Source organism: Myotis davidii, unplaced genomic scaffold, assembly GCF_000327345.1.
Source record: "Myotis davidii unplaced genomic scaffold, ASM32734v1 scaffold5, whole genome shotgun sequence".
Taxonomy (NCBI): domain Eukaryota; kingdom Metazoa; phylum Chordata; class Mammalia; order Chiroptera; family Vespertilionidae; genus Myotis; species Myotis davidii.
Window position 1 is genome coordinate 1315661 of NW_006296965.1, and position 8443 is coordinate 1324103.

Genomic DNA, 8443 nt, shown 5'->3' on the forward strand with positions numbered 1-8443 from the left:
TGAAAGAAGAAAAGGTCTTTGTGGGTTTTTTATGGTTAATAAGATTGTAAGGAATTGTATAGCAATGAGGCAATCCTAGTGTATATAGCACATGCTCTGGCTAGGAGAGTTACTACTAGAAAGCAATTCCATATAAAGGCCAAATAAATACATAATGTCAAATTAAAAAGAGTTGAACAAGGGAAGATAAAGGACAGTCCAAAAGTGTTTTCAAGTGTAAAATAAATGAGAAGGCTGGAGAGACCACTGAGCATCCATAGTTTGGGGACATGGCTCAATGAAGCTATGGATAAATCACAGAGTTTGTTTTTGCCAGAAGCCTATGAGAAGTCTCAGGATCAAGAACAGAATCTTAAAATATAAATGGTTCTTCAACATTTAAAAGATAATTAACACGAATCACAAAAAGAAAAATGCAAATCAAAATTGTTTGAGAGGTCATATCTAGCCTACTACATTGGTATAAATCCATGAGTTTGACAGCACATTCTGATGGTGGGGCTATGGAGAAACAGTCACTTTCATACATGCCTAAGAAGGGGCAAGCAGTATAATGCCTATGGAGGGCAATTTAATTACAACTATTAAATTTACAAATTAATAAAGGTATATACCCTTTGGCTTAGCAATCCCATTTCTAGGAATTTATTACCAGCTATATTTTTATACATTAGAAATTATATATGCACAAGGTTATTTATTATGATGTATTGTAATAGCAAAATATAAGAAGTAACCTACAGAGCTATCATTAGGAGTCTAGTTAAATAAATTAAACTGTATCAATAAAATACAATGCTAACCAGCTATGCAAAAGAACAAAGGCACATTCTACCTATGAGAAGACAGGTTTTTTAGGTACATATTTTGTATAAAGTGTGCTCCAATTTTCTTCATAGGAAGAGTGGACAAGATTTGACTGTGTTTGAAGGAAGGATTTCTGAGAGAAAACCTGAAAAAAAAACCCACACAACTAATTGAAGCAGTTACTTATAGGGAAGGGCAGAGTGGGAACTGGCTACAAAAAATACAGTAGTGTCTTTTACTGTATATGTGTTTGTAGCATTTGGATTTTAAGGCATATGAATATATAACCCACTTTACAAATTAGAAATTTTAATAAATGAATGCATGACCAAAAATAAGAGAAAGATTAAAATGCAATAAGATAATAAGATCCAACCTCTTAGTTCACAGAGGAAACTGTAGCCAAGAGAAGTGAAATAACAACCCAAAATCCAAAGACAGTTAATGGCAATGCCTGCATTGGAACATGGAGAATTGAACAACTCTGCTGACAGGAGACACAGCAACACTTTCATATCCAAGTCAGCAGGGTGGTCAGGGACACTGAAGTCTACAAATCTGAGATTCCTTAGCTGTTGGAAACTCTTAACATTGGAGTGAATTTTATATCTTTATAAAAGTGTTTGACTTCTAATTGAAATTGCCAAGATATGTTAGTAACATTTTTAATAAGAAATAAATGTACCTAAGGACATAGGATATATCAGACAAAAACTCTCATAGATGAATAAGAAAATGAAACAAGAAGCTGAGTCCTGGGTAACTAAGGTACCAAAATCAATTTAGAAGAAACAAGGACCCTGTGTCAAGACCTGAAAAAGGTTCCCCATCGTCAGCCATGCTGCTGGGATGAGGCTGGAAAGGGCCCATAATATCAGAGCTTGCACTTAGTGGTGACTTTCACAGACAGTCCACACTTGGTACGCTCCTCTCTTCCCTCCTTTATCCACCTTTATTCATCTCCTGATATTATTCATGCAAGAGTCTCTTTATTCTGCTGAATCAAGAACTCAGAAGTGATGTCTTCATTTTCTTGTGTCCACTGTGTCCTGTGCCCAGCAGAGTACCTTAAACGTACCAGAGCCCTGGTTTCCTAAAACATGGGAAGCAGAGATGATTTAGAAAATACCTAGTTCAATTTTTAAAAACATGTTTAAAAGCAACAAATTCCCTTTCAAATTAATAACTATATGTAAGAAAAATTTTTAAAAAGAGATGCTTTGGTTGAAGAGGGAGTCAGGGAGAGGAGAGCAAACAAAGGTTGTCTCACAGTAATCTTTCCCCCCTTCCTCTTGCTGTACCTCGGGATCACAGTTTGGAAACTTCTAATGCAGTGCAAGCTTTTTCTTTTCTAAATGGACACATTCCTTGTAGGTTTTTTACACTGAATTAACATATCTAAGGCAGGGTCACCATATTCCCCTGGCCTATGAAGATATCAGTTCTATCTAGCTGAACAGGGTGCAGTGTGGGGAGAACAGAATTGTGTCGACTCTGCAGACTCTTACCCTCTTCTTTCCTAGTGCGTGTGTTTGCAGGAGACCTGCATTGGGGATGGGAAGCAGTAACCATCCTGTCTAGTTCTGCTCAGTTTATAAGCTGCCCTCTGTCAGGAGAAACGGTCTGGGGCAGGGAGAGCATCGAGGCAGTGGGCACCTAGCCCAGTTCTTCAAGGACCGTTCATGGGCATCTCACTTGCCAGGTTCATGCCAAAGCAGTTAGCAGAGGGCTGAAGGGCTGCTCTGAAAGGCTTGTTTATGGTTTGAGGTTGATGGGAATCCACAAACAATATGGAATCATAATCCTTTAGTGAATTGTATACTAGTAATGTACCTGCAATGTTTGGTAGGGTGGGACAGATTAATAATAAACAAACAGGATCACTTAAAAAACAAAACAAAATAGGTGCTCTGAAAAAAAATAAAATAGAAATAGAAGGATGGTGATTGAGACCAGATGGGGCTGGTTATGTGGCAATAACAAATAACCCCCCAAACTCGCAGTGTCCTAAAACAACCAAGTTGGAATTTTTTCTTATGCATGACCCTATATTCCACATATCAGTAGGGCTCTATTCCCTGTTGTTCTGAAACCTGGATAACACAGAGGCTGATAGGACTACACCATCACATCACTTTCATCTATGTCCTTTTGGCAAAAGAGCCCTGCCTGACTGTAAGGGTGTCAGGAAAGGATTATCTTCCCAAGTGTTACAAAGAAAGGAGAACTATGGATTAATGCACAAGATGGCATTGTGGGGGCAGGAAACACAAGCACTGATTAAGGTGGTCTAGCAAAGGCTTTATAAGGAGAATAGAGGCTCAGTGCACAAAAATTCGTGCACTTGGGAGGGTACCTCAGCCAGGCTGGTGTCCTCTCACAGTCCGGGACTCCTCAGGGGATGTCCACCTGCTGGCTTAGGAGTGGGCCTAAGCCACAGTCGGACATCCCTAGTGCTGCCAAGGAGGTGGGAGAGGCTCCCTCCACCCCGCTGTGCACGCAGCCTTCAGCCTGGCTTGTGGCTGAGTGGAGCTCCCCCTGTGGAAGCCCACTGACCACCAGGGGGCAGTTCCTGCATCGAGCGTCTGCCCCCTGGTGGTCAGTGCACATGAGAGCGACCTGTCATTCCTGGTAGTTCCGTTGGTAGGGTCGATTTGCATATTGCCCTTTTATTATATTGGATGATATTTGAGCAGAAACCTGAATGATGAGAATGACCCTGCAAAGTGAAAAACATTAGAAGAGGCATTTCAGACAGAGGGAATGGCAAAGGCAAAAGGTCTTTAAGCTGAAGCAAGTATACAAGGGAATGAAGGAAGGCCAGTGAGATGAGAGCACAGTAAATGGGGAAAGAATGGCAGGCAGTGTGGCCAAATGATGAAAAGCCTTGAGGATCATGATAAAGGATTTAGATTTCATCCAAAGTGGGTCTTAAACTCAATTGACAGTGGTTTCTTCTATTTCACAGAAGCAAAAAGCCATCCTTATATTAGATGGAAAATAAAAATTCAAGTTTTGCTTTTCAGAATTTTCTGTTTCTCAGAGTAAATTGAGCCTTTACCCTTTTCATATTCACCTCAGGTTCACCTTTTCTAAGCACTTAAAATACCACAGAACATCGTGACAGGCTTTACCATGTTTCCTGGAACTTTTTACCTCAGTTCTGTGTTTTCTCAAGCCACACTTCAGAGTCTTGATCAACGCCCAGATCTGTGCTCTTAGCTGCTGACAGAACACACATTCTCTGAAAGGGCACGAAACAAGGAAGTTACCATTCTGAGAAAAAAAAAAAGAACAAATTTATTTTCTTATCAGAGAAACATCTCTTCTCTATTAGAACCTAGTATTTTTAGAACCAAACCAAATATAGAAAACTTTTTACTCCCTAAAGCAGCGGTTCTCAACCTGTGGGTCGCGACCCCTTTGGGGGTCAAACGGCCCTTTCACAGGGGTCGCCTAAGACCATCCTGCATATCAGATATTTACATTATGATTCATAACAGTAGCAATTACAGTTATGAAGTAGCAACGAGAATAATTTTATGGTTGGGGTCACAACATGAGGAACCTTATTTAAAGGGCCAGAAGGTTGAGAACCACTGCAAATTATCTAGATTGATTGATGTTCTGGAGTTTACTGAGTTTCCAGAGTAGCTTTCCAAAGGAGGATATCTTGAGACCTTTACCTTCCACACTATGTTTAATGAAAACCGCTTCAAGCCCAACACATTGTTCCCTGCTCTCCAAAAAGGATAAACAATAAAACAAGGCAAATTTATCTGAGTCTCAGGTTTCTAATCTATACAACAGGCATGATCAGTAATGGAACAAAGCCAAATGATACAGCTGCAGCTGAGTGGGCTTACCCTCCGCCCACTTCCGGCCTTGTTGGCTGCCCCATGAATACACCAGGCACTTCCTCAGTGGTCCACAGGAGAAAGGAACTCGGCCCTATGACCTGCAAGCAGGAGGTTTCCCAGGCCACTTTGAGAAGGTCACAGATGTGAATAACCAGTGACTAGTGTGTGAAATTTGGCTGAGTACCTCAACTGAGTAGAATAGACTGCTAAATAGAAATGTTTTTTGTTCAGGGAACTCTTCTAGGATGTCCCAGATATCTGTCATTAAACATGCAGATTTGGGAATCTCATATCCAATCACTGTTTGGCCACTGACTGGCTGTCATTCAGCCTCTCTGTGCTTCATTTTTCCTTATTTGAAAATGGGGCTTGTTTCATCAGGTTATTATAGGGATTATGACACATATATGATCCATGGTAAGTCTCAGTAAACATTAACTTTCATTACCATCATCAACATCATCTGCATCATCAACAACCTTAAAGGGTGGAGAGTCACTACGTAAAAATCTCTCATATGACTTGGGAATGTCAATTATTCTGTTTCTAGCTATCAGGCTTAAACATTTATGAATCATGCCAAACCGCAGACCCAAACTAGAGAAGAAATGCTCAAACTTCCTCCAGGCATTCAGTCTTCGCTATGAAGAATCCATTTGTTTGTGTTTTTCTTTCCTAACTAAGTTAAGGTGGAGAATCTCTTTCATGTCAGAATCCTTTATAATGAAGTTTCCTATTGGACAAATTTAGCCTTCTCTTTTGCTAATTTTAGCATTGTGCAATGCATGGAAACTGAAGTTAGGTTTTAGTTTTAAGATAATTCTATCTTGTGCTATTACAAAAATTAAATAATGTACTGTCAAAGTGTGTATAAATATTAAGTTCTATTCAAGTGTTAGCTATCATTAGAGCTACTGTTTCCTTATAATTCTCAAATATTATAAAACGTTGTCACCTGAACTGTAAAAGTAACTGGGTTAATTAGTTTGACTAGTTTTAAGTGAGAGCAATTGTGGGTTGTACTCTGTTTTCCTATGGCCAACACCATAAGAATTGCCAACAAGTCATAGAAACCAGACAGTGAGCAATCAATTCCAGATGACAGCTAAAGGGCAGAAGTGCATAATTTACTTCCACTAATCTCTTCCCAATTGCCCTAATCCCATTAAAATGCTTAAGTCCAAATGGATACATGCCAGTATGGCTCCTCTGGTTCAGTAGATGATAATTGCATGATTAATAGCTTGTTCCTTTCCTAAGACCCACAGTTTGGTCTAAAAATATAATCCTTCTTTTGCCCAAAAGAAATGTATACACACTTTAACAGCTGATAGCGCAAGTAAAATGTATTTTAATAAACGCTGTCTTTATAATTATTCAAAGTGTATATACCTTTTTGGGACACCATATATATATATATATATATACTCAATTTAACTAATTAAATAACCGTTTTTTAATATATTTTATTGATTTTTTTACAGAGAGGAAGGAAGAGAGATAGAGAGTTAGAAACATCGATGAGAGAGAAACATCGATCAGCTGCCTCTTGCACAGTCCCTACTGGGGATATGCCCGCAACCAAGGTGCATGCCCTTGACCGGAATCGAACCTGGGACCCTTGAGTCCGCAGGCCGATGCTCTATCCACTGAGCCAAACCGGTTTCGGCACCATTTTTAAAATCTAAACATTAAAATTCTAAAAAAAAAGAAAAGCATATCAGCTCTTTGGAAGAATAATGTTTGATGCCTCAATAATTTGAAGAAGTTGTATAGAGGAAAAAAACATGAATATTAGAACTTGGTATTTATAATAACAAACAACCTAGAAATTAAGTTGATACCAATATTTCCACAAATATTATTCACAGAGGGTCCCCATCTATAATATATTTTTTAAAAACTCATTTAAAATGGTGAGAAAAGCCATTGATATTACAACAAATTGGCAAGACACAATCAGATAATTTATACCATAAGAAGTATAATTTGCAAATAAATAAGTGGAGAAAATACTGATGTATCTAGTAATAAAAATAAATACACATTAAATCATGAAACAGATAGAAAATGACTGAAGAGCACAGGCATACAGTCAGATTCTACCTCAGATTCCAGCTTGGCCACCTACCAGTTCTAAGATTTTTATGATCATAATCACATCACAAGGTCATTTAAAGGATTAAATAAAATAATATTGGTAAAGTAGCTAATAAAATACCTAACACAAAGTAAGTGCTTAATAAATGGTTGTCAATATAGTAATTATGACAACCATTGTTATTATCATGTAATACCTAAGAAGTTAACATATTGTTTAAAATGTTCTCATTCAGTATTGCCAAGGTGGAGGCGAAACTAGTGTTTCCATTCAATAATGTCTTTTTAAAGTGGTATAACTTTTGCAAAGTTCAAGCACATTTTGTAAATGTATCCTAGGGCAATACAATAAGAAAAGTGTTGAGTTATTTATCAGAGCAAAAATATTTGAGAATTCAAAAATATGTACTAAATTCAGACACCAGTGGAAGACTATGTAGTCACTAATGACAAGGCTGAAATAACCTGAATAAGATATAAGTAGACAATTGTGCTGGCAAGGATGTGAAGAAAAGGGAACCCTAATGCACTGCTGGTGGGAATACAGATTGGTGCAGTCACTGTGGAAAACAGTATGGATTTTCCTCAAAAATTAAAATATGGAACTGTCATTTGACCCAGCAATTGCACTTCTGAAATATATTCAAAGAAAACCGAAACACTAATTCAAAAGAATATATGCACCCCTATGTTAATTGCAGCATTATTTACAACAGCCAAGATCTGGAAACAACCCAAGTGCCCATCAGTAGATGAATGATAAAAAAGCTTTGGTAGCCTTAGATGGTTTGAATCAGTGGATAGAGTGTCAGCTTGCAGACCAAAGGGCCCCAGGTTCAATTCGTGTCAAGGGCATGTACTTTGGTTGCAGGCTAGTGCCCAGCCTGGGCCCTGTCAGGGCTTGTGCAGGGAGACAACCAATTCATGTGTTTCTCTCACATCAAGGATTCTCTCTGTCTTTCCCTCTCTCTTCCACTCTCTCTAAAAATCAATGGAAAAATATCCTTGGGTGAAGATTAACAACAACAACAAGAAAAAGCTTCAGGGTCAGGAGAGGAGGCAATGATCACTGGACTGGGTGCAGAAGGAACAGACGCCTGACACTGATGCTGCCACCACATGCTTCCTCACCTCCCTCCCTCCCCCTTCCCTTGCTGCTGCGCTGCCACTGTGGCAGGTGGGTGGCGGCCCAATCAGGCCCTGCCCGCTACGTGGAGGAACCAGGCATCGGAGGTTTGCCACTGACCCCAAGATATTATAAGTGTAAAATGTACATCAGATTACAAATACTTGCTGTCAGAAAAATAGGAATGCAAGATATCTCATGAATACATTTTATTAATTACATATTGAAATAATAATGTTTGGAATATCGTGTGTTAAAATAGTTTAACCTGGAAAGAACCAAGATGGTGGCATAGGGGAAGGCAGTTGGGGACGACCAGGCCTGCAGGGGAGGGCAGTTTGGGGGGACCAGGCTTGTAGGGGAGGGCAGGTAGGGGGACCGGGCTGGCAGTGGAGGGCAGTTGGGGACAATTGGGTTGGCATCAATCAGGCTGGCAGGGGAGCAGTTAGGGGGCAGTCAGGCTGGCAGGCAGAAGCAGTTAGGGGTAATTAGGCAGGCAGGCAGGCAGGCGAGCGGTTGGGAGCCAGCAGTCCCGGATTGTGAGAGGGAT